Source organism: Somniosus microcephalus, chromosome 4 (assembly GCF_052327205.1).
Source record: "Somniosus microcephalus isolate GS21.2 chromosome 4, FLI_Smic_1.0, whole genome shotgun sequence".
Taxonomy (NCBI): domain Eukaryota; kingdom Metazoa; phylum Chordata; class Chondrichthyes; order Squaliformes; family Somniosidae; genus Somniosus; species Somniosus microcephalus.
The window spans coordinates 55,976,665-55,990,443 of NC_140990.1; the positions used below are offsets into that span (position 1 = coordinate 55,976,665).

The 13,779-nt window shown below is 49.4% G+C and overlaps 1 long non-coding RNA gene and 1 pseudogene across 1 annotated transcript; one reads left to right on the plus strand and one right to left on the minus strand.

The window, feature by feature from the left end:
* Nucleotides 1-1,483: 1,483 nt before the first annotated feature.
* On the minus strand, nt 1,484-7,644 carry LOC147118943 (uncharacterized). The gene is made up of 2 exons (XR_015077970.1): nt 7,390-7,644; nt 1,484-2,883 (listed from the first exon to the last, which is right to left on the minus strand). It is a non-coding gene; the product is annotated as an uncharacterized LOC147118943 (long non-coding RNA).
* An 84-nt stretch (nt 7,645-7,728) lies between these two features.
* Nucleotides 7,729-13,779, plus strand: part of LOC147118944 (uncharacterized) — a 62,384-nt pseudogene continuing 56,333 nt past the window's right edge.

Consider the following 13,779-nt stretch of genomic DNA (forward strand, 5'->3'; position numbering starts at 1 on the left):
TACTCCACCCAACAAACCCCCGTGGCTAAAGGAATGGCGAGATGCGTGGCGGCCCTCGACTGCGCCGCATGGGCGGTGCGGATATGTGAGCCCGTCACTATGTCAGGACAGCTGATGCTACACACACAACACACAGTGTGGACCTGCTAAACACAGGCAAAGTGAAGGCTGTATCAGACAGAAGGAGGGCGGCTTGGGAAGCAGTGTTGATACCCAAGGACAGATCAGTCCAGATTATAAGGGAACATAGCATTCCCTCTGCGGGGTTGACTCTATCAGAGGGTGAGGCACACGTGTCAGTTAGTAATCGAAGAAGAGGTCAGAGGAACCGTATCAGAATCGCCCCTTGAAAATCCCGAAAACACCTTTTATGTAGACGGATCTCGCCGATACATAAATGGGGAGCCACACACGGTTGGGCAGTAGTATCTGAGAACGGAGAAACAGTCGCAAAGGGAGGGCTTGAAGGAGGAACCTCAGTGCAGGTAGCAGAACCAGTGGCTCTCACAGAAGCATTGAAATTGGCAAAGGGAAAACGAGTAAATATATACACAGATAGTGGGTATGCGTTTGGGTTAGTACATGATTATATGATAGCGTGGAATAGGAGAGGATATGTAACCTCCGGAGGAGGACAAATACAGCATGAGGAGGTAGTGAGAGACCTAGTAGAAGCGGTAAAAGGAGCAGAAGAGGTAGCAGTGATTAAAATAAAGGCACACCGCAAGATAGTGAGCGAGCAACAAAAAGGAAATATGCTAGCTGATCAGGCAGCAAGAGCAGCAGGTAGAATAACAGCAGAGGAAGTGAACATTAAAAGAATCCAAGAGGAGACCGAAATGGAGGAGCAGGAGCAGTGGACAAAAAGAGGCGCAGCCAAAGGTAGAGATGGAATATGGAAAAAGGATCACAGGGTGACCGGACTGACACCATATGAACTCAGGACTGGACGAGCAATGTGTCTGCTGGAAGGAGTAGCATCTGGTAGTGAGGGACTAGGACCCTTAAAAGATAAAGTGAGGAAATACATACAAACATTGGATAATCAATTGAAGGAGCTCAAACAAGAAGTTAAAGAACAACAAGACATCAGGGATAAAAATACACAAAAGCAGGGGTCCTCGGAACCCCTACCCAAGGTGGGCGAGCAGGTATTTGTTAAAATATTGCCAGAGAGATCGGGATTCTCACCTAGATGGACCGGACCATTTGAGGTTATCATGACCAGCGATACGTGCGCATGTATAGATATGAGGGGAAAGGGTAGATGGAAACATTGGACTCAACTAAAACGATAAAGCAATAACCCATCTGATCTTAAATCCCACAGGAACAATGGAATAAACACCGGAGATAAACTAACCTCTGGTGACGACCAGGCTTCTGCTTAATTTACAGGGAAACTTCACCATGAAGGTGGGATTACTGCTGGGACATGAAATATGCAAAAGGACATCCCACATTACACGACAAGTACATGATGAAGAAGCACCATGTTTTAATGGAACAATCACATTCGGAGTCTCATCCACGGCTCCCAATACACAGAAAGAGGAGACAAGCGAACCAAGGATGCTACAATGTCCAGATATGAAACCTGGACCCATGAATGGACTAGTATTATTTACCGAGGGAGAACAATTGTATGGTAACGTGAGACACAAAATTGTACCGGTGCTAATGAACTTAACCATGTTACAATGGCCAGGATATTGTGAAAGGTTTACTAAAACTAGAGAATTGTACACATATATGATAAAGAATGTAATTAACCAAGCTGCTGATCCGACAGGTGCGACTAATTTTAGGGGATATGCTGCATTCCACCAAAGGATTAAGAGGAGCTCAGGAACCGATATACTCACGGGAATAAACACGGGGACATCATTCATTAATGCCCTAGATATACAAGGAGTCCAGAGTCATGTGGAACGACTACAAAGGGTAATACAGCAGATTTTAGAGAAGGAAACTGGTTTGGTTCGACAAGGATCAGAGTTGGGAGGACACACAATAAGGAAATTACTTGAGGGAATCAAGGTTATAGAGGACCATGCCAGCATTATCAACAAACTAAACCACAGAGATGAGGAACAGGCAAAAGACATGGTAGGGAGAGGCTTGTGTCATGCCTATGGCCAATGGATCACCGGACAGTTAAAACATAATCTGGCACAAATACCGCGAGGCGAGGTACCAGACTGGATTAACAGCACACAGCTCTATGGCCTGAGCCAGAATCCAGGCCCTCTGAGTGCTTGTACCCTCAAAGGGATGACCAGAGTATATCCAGTGATACAAAAATGTAAAGCAGAAGTGACAGCAATGATAGGCATGGTACTCCTGATACCAGTGGTGGGACTAGACATGACTCCATACCCACAGTACCAGGTAACAAACATAGGCATAGTGAGGGGTGAGACATACCTCCAATACTTTCCAATTGATACCTATGCCAGCAGGAAGAATGGTACTATGAGAGGAGTCTCCCTAAATGGATGGCATGGGAAAGGCACGCTTACGATATGCCCACATCCGGTCGGAGAAGGCCGTAAGGATGAGTGCGGCTATAATAAGACAGAGGGGTGTGTGTTGGAATTATCACATGTTGATCACCATCACACCTACTCGGGATACAGAGGCGAAGGGGAGTATTGTATAGCCACCACAGAGACTGAGTACCAATATAGTAACCTTGTATGTGCAATCACAATGCCTAACTTCTGCTTTACGCCAAAGATCCCTGCGACAATTGGACACACCAGATTGGTGTATGTACATTCAAGGGAGGAGATAAAACTAAATGTGCCAGATAGTCTAAAGGATGAGTTGGTTAATTATGAAGATCCGGTCGGGGCCCCAATACACCGCCTGCAAGAGGATCTGCAAGAAATGAAAGAGGATTTAAGTAAGATGGTGAAACAATACATAGTGTTGCAAAGGAATCTTGGGGAATTAGAAAGGGACATAGAGGTAGAGCTACAGGAAGTCCCGTGGTATGAGAAGCTGTGGGATTGGGGAGTGAATGTCAACATACACCCATGGATCTGCATCATTTCTCATATATTAGTGATAGTACAGTTAGTCATGGCTATAGAATGAGGAATAGCAGCATGCACCACTTGTAAAAAGAAACGGACCAAACAAAGAGCTAAAGTGAGACGGAAAGAGTTGGAAAACACAAGTTTGCTCTAAACATGATGGGTATGCAGGGCCTCCCGAACCAGCGCCTGATCACCGCATGGGGCAGGAGGCACAGCGATGCTTATACATGTGGTTTAACTTGGGCAAGGGCCAAGTACCAAAAGGGGGGCTTGCAGTGGGGAAAGAGTTAAACTGACATCGCTGGCAGTTTCACTGAATGGTGTAATAAAGACAATAATCTAATGGGCTTTTTGCAGTAGTAAGCTTTTTCTAAGTGGATAACATAGTCAGATGTGGAAACCATAAGAGACCCAAGAGGATGTAAGTTCTGTTCTGGCAGGAAAGTAAAACAATGAAAGAGGCCGAGAGAGGCAGGAAAGGAGGACAATGAGTCAGAAGTACAATGTTGATGAGACCCATCTGGCATAAACAGAGGTCAGAGGTGCAACAACAGCTTGTGGGATAATGGCCGATAATAAAGGCGGTACTTTAATGTAACGCAGCACAGGCAACCAATCAGTGAAGATGCATGCGGGGCAAGGTCCAATCGGGTGGCAGGAATGAATTTTGACATGTGTATTGTAATGTATAAAAATGTAGTGTTTGCTGTACCAATTTGGAAAGTTCTGGCTAAGACAGAGCAGACTGTTTCCCCACCGGTGCAATAAAGACAACTTGACTATCGATCTAAAACCTTGTGTCGAGTGTTGGTTTAAAATACTCCACAACAGTGTAGTCACAGACAAATTATTCTAAAGAGCTTTTAAAAGCTACAAGATACGGGACTGAAGACGTTCCTCAAACGGAGGGGGAACAAATCCCAGGGACATGATGGTTTCCATCCGAGGGTTCTGAGGGAAGCCAGGGGAAGGAATAACGGAGGGACCCCGAGTATAAACTGGCTGGCGCCTTTCCCTACATTACAACAGCGACAGCAACTCAAAATCAATGAATTGGCCGTGAAGCGCTTTGGGCATCCTGGGGTCGTGAAGGGCGGTGAATAAATGCACCCTCGCCTCTGAGTCAGAGGTTGTGGGTTCAAGTCTCACTCCAGAGACTTGAGCCCAAAAATCCAGGCCGACACTCCAGTGCAGTGCTGAGGGACTGCTGTACGGTCGGAGGTGCCGTCTTTCAGATGAGACGTTAAACCGACCCCTCGTCTGCTCTCTCGGGTGGACGTAAATTATCCCACAGCACTATTTCGAAAAAGATTAGGGGAATTATCCCCGGTGTCCTGGTCAATATCTATCCCTCAAATCAACATCACAAAAAAAGAGATTATCTAGTCATCATCACATTGCATAGAAACATAGAAAAATAGGAGCAGGAGTAGGCCATTCGGCCCTTCGAGCCTGCTCCGCCATTCAGTATGATCATGGCTGATCCTCTATCTCAATACCATATTCCCGCTCTCTCCCCATACCCCTTGATGCCTTTTGTGTCTAGAAATCTATCTATCTCCTTCTTAAATATATTCAGTGACTTGGCCTCCACAGCCTGCTGTGGTAGAGAATTCCACAGGTTCACCACCTTCTGAGTGAAGACATTTCTTCTCATCTCAATCCTAAATGTCCTAAATATCCTGGGACTGTGACCCCTCGTTCTAGACCCCCAGCCAGGGGAAACATCCTCCAGTCTGTCTGCCCTGTCAGAATGTTATATGTTTCAATGAGATCCCCTCTCATTCTTCTAAACTCTAGTGAATACAGGCCAAGTCGACCCAATCTCTCCTCATACGACAGTCCTGCCATCCCAGGAATCAGTCTGGTGAACCTTCGCTGCACTCCCTCTATGGCAAGTACATCCTTTCTTAGGTAACGAGACCAAAACTGCACACAGTACTCCAGGTGTGGTCTCACCAAGGCCCTGTATAACTGCAGTAAGACATCCTTGCTCCTGTACTCAAATCCTCTTGTAATGAAGGCCAACATGCCATTTGCCTTCCTAACTGCTTGCTGCACCTGCATGTTTGCTTTCAGTGACTGGTGTACAAGGACACCCAGGTCCCTTTGTACATCAACATTTCCCAATCTATCACCATTTAAATAATACTCTGCCTTTCTGTTTTTTCTACTGAAGTGGATAACTTCACATTTATCCACGTTATACTGCATCTGCCATGTATTTGCCCACTCACTCAACTTGTCTAAATCGCCTTGAAGCCTCTTTGCATCCTCCTCACAACTCCCACCTAGTTTTGTCTCGTCAGCAAACTTGGAAATATTACATTTGGTTCTCTCATCCAAATCTTTAATCTATATTGTGAATAGCTGGGTCCCAAGCACTGATCCCTGCGGTATCCCACTAGTCACCGCCTGCCACCCCAAAAAAGACCCATTTATTCCTACTCTCTGTTTCCTGTCTGTTAACTATTTTTAATCCATGCCAGTATATTACCCCCAATCCCATGTGCTTTAATTTTGCACACTAACCTCTGATGTGGGACCTTATCAAAGGCCTTCTGAAAGTCCAAATACACCACATCCACTGGTTCTCCCTTATCTATTCTACCAGTTACATCCTCAAAAAACTCCAGTAGGTTTGTCAAACACAATTTCCCTTTCATAAATCCATGCTGACTTTGTCTAATCCCGCTGATATTTTCTAAGTGTCGTGTTATCACATCCTTTATAATAGACTCTAGCATTTTCCTACTACTGATGTTAGGCTAACCGGTCTGTAGTTCCCTGTTTTCTCTCTCCCTCCTTTTTTAAATAGCAGGGTTACATCTGCCACCCTCCAATCTGCAGGAACTGTTCCATAATCTATAGAAGTTTGGAATTGCCGTTTGTGGGAGCTTGCTGAGCACAAATTGGCTGCCGGTTTTCCTACATTACAACAGTGACTACACTTCATTGGCTGTAAAGCGCTTTGGGACGTCCGATGGTCGTGAAAGGCGCTATATAAATGCAAGTCTTTCTTTAAGTTCTTTGTTTCTCTTTTTCACTCCATTTTGACCCAGACTGTCTAGCAATGGTGGGGTTATCATAGAATCATAAAAATTTAGGGCACAGAAGGAAGCCATTCGGCCCATCGTGCCTGAGCCGGCCGAAAAACAGCTTTCCAGCCTAATCTCACTTTCCAGCTCTTGGTCCGTAGCCCTGCAGGTTACCGCACTTCATGTGCATATCCAAGTACTTTTCATCTGAGATGAGGGTTTCTGCCTCTACCACCCTTTCAGGCAGAAAGTTCCAGACCCCGACCACCCTCTGAGTGAAAAAAATTCTCCTCACCTCCCCTGTAATCCCTCTACCAATTACTTTAAATCAATGGCCCCTGGTTATTGACCTCGCTGCGAAGGAAAATAGGTCCCTCCTACCCACTCTCTCCAGGCCCCTCATAAGTTTATACACCAAAGAGCAGTTAGTAACAGAGATTGGAGAAGTTTGGGGCTTTTTTTTTTGCACTGAAGCAGCGAAGGATGAGGGTAGGCTTATGGAGGTCGTCATGACCATGAGGGTTATTGATCAAAGGCAAATGACAGATTCCTCTCCGGGCACCTCAAAGTCCGCATGCGCCGCTCTTGTTGAGGTTTACAACACGCATGCTCGGGGGCAGCGGAGTCCCAGGACCAGCTGCTAGTGGGCATGCTCAGGGGCAGAGTCCCAGGACCAGCTGCTAGTGGGCATGCTCAGGGGCAGAGTCCCAGGACCAGCTGCTAGTGGGCATGCACAGGGGCAGCAGAGTCCCAGGACCAGCTGCTAGTGGGCATGCACAGGGGCAGAGTCCCAGGACCAGCTGTTAGTGGGCATGCTCGGGGGCAGAGTCCCAGGACCGGCTGCTAGTGGGCATGCTCAGGGGCAGAGTCCCAGGACCAACTGCTAGTGGGCATGCTCAGGGGCAGAGTCCCAGGACCAGCTGCTAGTGCGCATGCTCAGGGGCAGCAGAGTCCCAGGACCAGCTTCTAGTGCGCATGCTCAGGGGCACAGTCACAGGACCAGGGGCTAGTGGGCATGCTCAGGGGCAGAGTCCCAGGACCAGCTGCTAGTGGGCATGCTCAGGGCAGAGTCCCAGGACCAGCTGCTAGTGCGCATGTTCAGGGGCAGAGTCCCAGGACCAGCTGCTAGTGCGCATGCTCAGGGGCAGAGGCCCAGGACCAGCTGCTAGTGCGCATGCTCGGGGGCGACATACTGCGTAAAAGGTCGTTAACAGTTGAAGAGTCGAAATTACCGGCAGAAACCGAGTTTTCTCAGCTGGACGGACGAGCTGAGAGAGACGGGGAAATAAATGACGGTAAACACAAACCTGGGAGTCCGAAGGTCCCGGCAACCGAACGGACCGCATTCAGCCTCGCAGAGCGGATCAGAATTCCTCAGCGACACATGACCCGAGCCGCAGTGACGCTTTCACCTCATGAACACGTGACCCCGGCCCACTGCCTGATTGACGTGAACTTCTGACCAATAGGGAGCGGGCCGGCGGCGGGCCCTCCAACCAACCGGGGAGCCCGAGGGGCGGGACTAGCTCCGGCTGATTGTCTGATCCGCAGCGCAGCGAGTTTCGCCAGTCCCTTGTTCATATGTATCCACGTCATATTGCATCGAGAGCAACCCAGCGCGCATGCGCGCGGGGCTTACATTGAGCATGCGCAGTACGATATTGGAGACCGACAGGCGGAGGAACTGTCGCGCGATTCCGCAGCGGGTAAGAATCAGAGCCGCACGGGAGTAATGGACCGATGGTTGGTTGCGGAGGCTTCATAAACAACTGGTGTGGGCCGCAAGCTCCGAATAATAACCTGAAGAACCCTTGTTTGCAGCTGCGGGGATTTCTTCCGCGAGCAGGCCCAGGTTAACGGTCGCCATCTTTGTAAAGGAGTGCGAAACGTTCCAGTGCGACGCCATTTTGAATCTGTGTAACCGAGCGCATGCGCGGCCATCTTTGTACAGGACAATAGAGTGGACGGGGGCTTCAGTGTCTACTTCCAACCGGTTCCCAGTGCCCGGGAGAGACAATCAATGTCTCAGTTATTGTATTCTCACTCTCCACACAGGGGATTTCTCACCGTCTCTCCTGAAGGCGCTGGTAAGTGGCAAGCATAGAGTTTACTTGTCATAGAATTGTAAGAGAAGAGCCCCAGAAGGTTGTGGGTTCAAGTCCCACTCCAGAGATTTGAGTGCAAAAATCTAGGCTGACTCTCCAATGCAGTACTGAGGGAGTGCTGCAGTGTCAGAGGTGCTGTTTTTTGAGATACGACGTTAAACCGAGGCCCCATCTGCTCTCTCAGGTGGGCGTAAAAGATCCCATGGCACTATTTTAAAGAAGAGCAGGGGAGTTATCCATGGTGTCCTGGTCAATATTTATCCCTCAATCAGCATCATTAAAAAAAAAACAGATTATCTGGTCATTATCACATTCCTGTTTGCGGGAGCTTGCTCTACACAAACTGGCTGCCCCCTGTCCTACACTGCAACAGTGACTACACTTCAAAAAGCACTTCATTGGCTGTAAATCGCTTTCAGACGTCCAAGGTCGTTAAAGGTGCTATAGAAATGCAAATCTTTCATTCTTTCACAGCTGCGCCCTCATGTACAGTCCCAGGGTTGGAATCCTCATGTACAGTCCCAGGGTTGGAATCCTCATGTACAGTCCCAGGGTTGGAATCCTCATGTACAGTCCCAGGGTTGGAATCCTCATGTACAGTCTCAGGGTTAGAATCCCCATGTACAGTCCCAGGGTTAGAATCCCCATGCGCAGTCCCAGGGTTAGAATCCCCATGTGCAGTCCCAGGGTTAGAATCCCCATGTACATTCCCAGTGTTAGAATCCCTATGTACAGTCCTGGGGTTAGAATCCCCATGTATAGTCCCAGGGTTAGAATCCCCATGTACATTCCCAGTGTCAGAATCCCCATGTACAGTCCCAGGGTTAGAATCCCCATGTACAGTCCCAGTGTCAGAATCCCCATGTACAGTCCCAGGGTTAGAATCCCCATGTACAGTCCCAGGGTTAGAATCCCCATGTACAGTCCCAGGGTTAGAATCCCCATGTACAGTCCCAGTGTCAGAATCCCCATGTGCAGTCCCAGGGTCAGAATCCCCATGTACAGTCCCAGGGTCAGAATCCCCATGTACAGTCCCAGGGTTAGAAACCCCATGTACAGTCCTAGAGTTGGATCCCCATGTACAGTCCCAGGGTTAGAATCCCCATGTACAGTCCCAGGGTTAGAATCCCCATGTACAGTCCCAGGGTTAGAATCCCCATGTACAGTCCCAGGGTTAGAATCCCCATGTACAGTCCCAGGGTTAGAATCCCCATGTACAGTCCCAGGGTTAGAATCCCCATGTACAGTCCCAGGGTTAGAATCCCCATGTACAGTCCCAGGGTTAGAATCCCCATGTACAGTCCCAGGGTTAGAATCCCCATGTACAGTCCCAGGGTTAGAATCCCCATGTACAGTCCCAGGGTTAGAATCCCCATGTACAGTCCCAGGGTTAGAATCCCCATGTACAGTCCCAGGGTTAGAATCCCCATGTACAGTCCCAGGGTTAGAATCCCCATGTACAGTCCCAGGGTTAGAATCCCCATGTACAGTCCCAGGATTGGAATCCCCATGTACAGTCCCAGGGATAGAATCCCCATGGACAGTCCCAGGGTTGGAATCCCCATGTACAGTCACAGGGTTGGAATCCCCATGTACAGTCCCAGGATTGGAATCCCCATGTACACTCCCAGGGTCGGAATCCCCATGTACAGTCCCAGGGTCAGAATCCCCATGTACAGTCCCAGGGTCAGAATCCCCATTTACAGTCCCAGGGTCAGAATCCCCATCTACAGTCCCAGGGTCGGAATCACCATGTACAGTCCCTGGGTTAGAATCCCCATGTACAGTTCCCAGGGTCAGAATCCCCATGTACAGTCCCAGGGTTAGAATCTCCATGTACAGTCCCAGGGTCAGAATCCCCATGTACAGTCCCAGTGTTAGAATCCCCATGTACAGTCCCAGGGTTAGAATCCCCATGTACAGTCCCCAGGGTTAGAATCCCCATGTACAGTCCCAGGGTTAGAGTCCCCATGTGCAGTCCCAGGGTTAGAATCCCCATGTACAGCCCCAGGGTTAGAATCCCCAAGTACAGTCCCAGGGTTAGAATCCCCATGTACAGTCCCAGGGTTAGAATCCCCATGTACAGTCCCAGGGTTAGAATCCCCATATACAGGCCCAGGTTTAGAATCCCCATGTACAGTCCCAGGGTTAGAATCCCCAAGTACAGTCCCAGGGTTAGAATCCCCATGTACAGTCCCAGGGTTAGAATCCCCATGTACAGTCCCAGGGTTAGAATCCCCATGTACAGTCCCAGGGTTAGAATCCTCATGTACAGTCCCAGGGTTAGAATCCCCATGTACAGTCCCAGGGTTAGAATCCCCATGTACAGTCCCAGGGTTAGAATCCCCATGTACAGCCCCAGGGTTGGAATCCCCATGTACAGTCCCAGGGTTAGAATCCCCATGTACAGCCCCAGGGTTGGAATCCCCATGTACAGTCCCAGGGTTTGAATCCCCATGTACAGTCTCAGGGTTAGAATCCCCATGTACAGTCCCAGGGTTAGAATCCCCATGTACAGTCCCAGGGTTAGAATCCCCATGTACAGCCCCAGGGTTGGAATCCCCATGTACAGTCCCAGGGTTTGAATCCCCATGTACAGTCCCAGGGTTAGAATCCCCATGTACAGTCCCAGGGTTAGAATCCCCATGTACAGTCCCAGGGTTAGAATCCCCATGTACAATCCCAGGGTTGGAATCCCCATGTACAGTCCCAGGGTTAGAATCCCCATGTACATTCCCAGGGTTAGAATCCCCATGTACAGTCCCAGGGTTAGAATCCCCATGTACATTCCCAGGGTTAGAATCCCCATGTACAGTCCCAGGATTAGAATCCCCATGTACAGTCCCAGGGTTAGAATCCCCATGTACAATCCCAGGGTTAGAATCCCCATGTACAGTCCCAGGGTTAGAATCCCCATGTACAGTCCCAGGGTTAGAATCCCCATGTACATTCCCAGGGTTAGAATCCCCATGTACAGTCCCAGGGTTAGAATGCTCATGTACATTCCCAGGGTTAGAATCCCCATGTACAGTCCCAGGGTTAGAATCCCCATGTACAATCCCAGGGTTAGAATCCCCATGTACATTCCCAGGGTTAGAATCCCCATGTACAGTCCCAGGGTTAGAATCCCCATGTACAGTCCCAGGGTTAGAATCCCCATGTACAGTCCCAGGGTTAGAATCCCCATGTACAGTCCCAGGGTTAGAATCCCCATGTACAGTCCCAGGGTTAGAATCCCCATGTACAGTCCCAGGGTTAGAATCCCCATGTGCAGTCCCAGGGTTAGAATCCCCATGTACAGTCCCAGGGTCAGAATCCCCATGTACAATCCCAGGGTTAGAATCCCCATGTGCAGTCCCAGGGTTAGAATCCCCATGTACAGTCCCAGGGTTAGAATCCCCATGTACAGTCCCAGGGTTAGAATCCCCATGTACAGTCCCAGGGTTAGAATCCCCATGTACAGGCCCAGGGTTAGAATCCCCATGTACAGTCCCAGGGTTAGAATCCCCATGTACAGTCCCAGGGTTAGAATCCCCATGTACAGTCAAAGGGTTAGAATCCCCATGTACAGTCCTAGGGTCAGAATCCCCATGTACAGTCCCAGGGTTAGAATCCCCACGTACAGTCCCAGGGTTAGAATCCCCATGTACAGTCCCAGGGTTAGAATCCCCATGTACATTCCCAGGGTTAGAATCCCCATGTACATTCCCAGGGTTAGAATCCCCATGTACAGTCCCAGGGTTAGAATCCCCATGTACAGTCCCAGGATTAGAATCCCCATGTACAGTCCCAGGGTTAGAATCCCCATGTACAGTCCCAGGGTTAGAATCCCCATGTACAATCCCAGGGTTAGAATCCCCATGTACAGTCCCAGGGTTAGAATCCCCGTGTACAGTCCCAGGGTTAGAATGCTCATGTACATTCCCAGGGTTAGAATCCCCATGTACAGTCCCAGGGTTAGAATCCCCATGTACAGTCCCAGGGTTAGAATGCTCATGTACAGTCCCAGGGTTAGAATCCCCATGTACAGTCCCAGGATTAGAATCCCCATGTACAGTCCCAGGGTTAGAATCCCCATGTACAGTCCCAGGGTTAGAATCCCCATGTACAATCCCAGGGTTAGAATCCCCATGTACAGTCCCAGGATTAGAATCCCCATGTACAGTCCCAGGGTTAGAATGCTCATGTACAATCCCAGGGTTAGAATCCCCATGTACAGTCCCAGGGTTAGAATGCTCATGTACATTCCCAGGGTTAGAATCCCCATGTACAGTCCCAGGGTTAGAATCCCCACGTACAGTCCCAGGGTTAGAATCCCCATGTACAGTCCCAGGGTTAGAATCCCCATATACAGTCCCAGGGTTAGAATCCCCATGTACAGTCCCAGGGTTAGAATCCCCATGTACAATCCCAGGGTTAGAATCCCCATGTACAGTCCCAGGGTTAGAATCCCCATTTACAGTCCCAGGGTTAGAATCCCCATGTACAGTCCCAGGGTTAGAATCCCCATGTACAGTCCCAGGGTTAGAATCCCCATGTACAGTCCCAGGGTTAGAATCCCCATGTACAGTCCCAGGGTTAGAATCCCCATGTACAGTCCCAGGGTTAGAATCCCCATGTACAGTCCTAGGGTCAGAATCCCCGTGTACAGTCCCAGGGTTAGAATCCCCATGTACAGTCCTAGGGTCAGAATCCCCATGTACAGTCCCAGGGTTAGAATCCCCATGTACATTCCCAGGGTTAGAATCCCCATGTACAGTCCTAGGGTCAGAATCCTCATGTACAGTCCCAGGGTTAGAATCCCCATGTACAGTCCTAGGGTCAGAATCCCCATGTACAGTCCCAGGGTTAGAATCCCCATGTACAGTCCTAGGGTCAGAATCCCCATGTACAGTCCCAGGGTTAGAATCCCCATGTACAGTCCTAGGGTCAGAATCCCCATGTACAGTCCCAGGGTTAGAATCCCCATGTACAGTCCTAGGGTCAGAATCCCCATGTACAGTCCCAGGGTTAGAATCCCCATGTACAGTCCTAGGGTCAGAATCCCCATGTACAGTCCCAGGGTTAGAATCCCCATGTACAGTCCCAGGGTCAGAATCCCCATGTACAGTCCCAGGGTTAGAATCCCCATGTACAGTCCCAGGGTCAGAATCCACATGTACAGTCCCAGGGTTAGAATCCCCATGTACAGTCCCAGGGTTAGAATCCCCATGTACAGTCCCAGGGTTAGAATCCCCGTGTACAGTCCCAGGGTTAGAATCCCCATGTACAGTCCCAGGGTTAGAATCCCCATGTACAGTCCCAGGGTTACAATCCCCATGTACAGTCCCAGGGTTAGAATCCCCATGTACAGTCCCAGGGTTACAATCCCCGTGTACAGTCCCAGGGTTACAATCCCCATGTACAGTCCCAGGGTTAGAATCCCCATGTACAGTCCCAGGGTTACAATCCCCGTGTACAGTCCCAGGGTTACAATCCCCGTGTACAGTCCCAGGGTTTGAATCCCCATGTACAGTCCCAGGGTTACAATCCCCGTGTACAGTCCCAGGGTTTGAATCCCCATGTACAGTCCCAGGACTGGAACCCGGCACC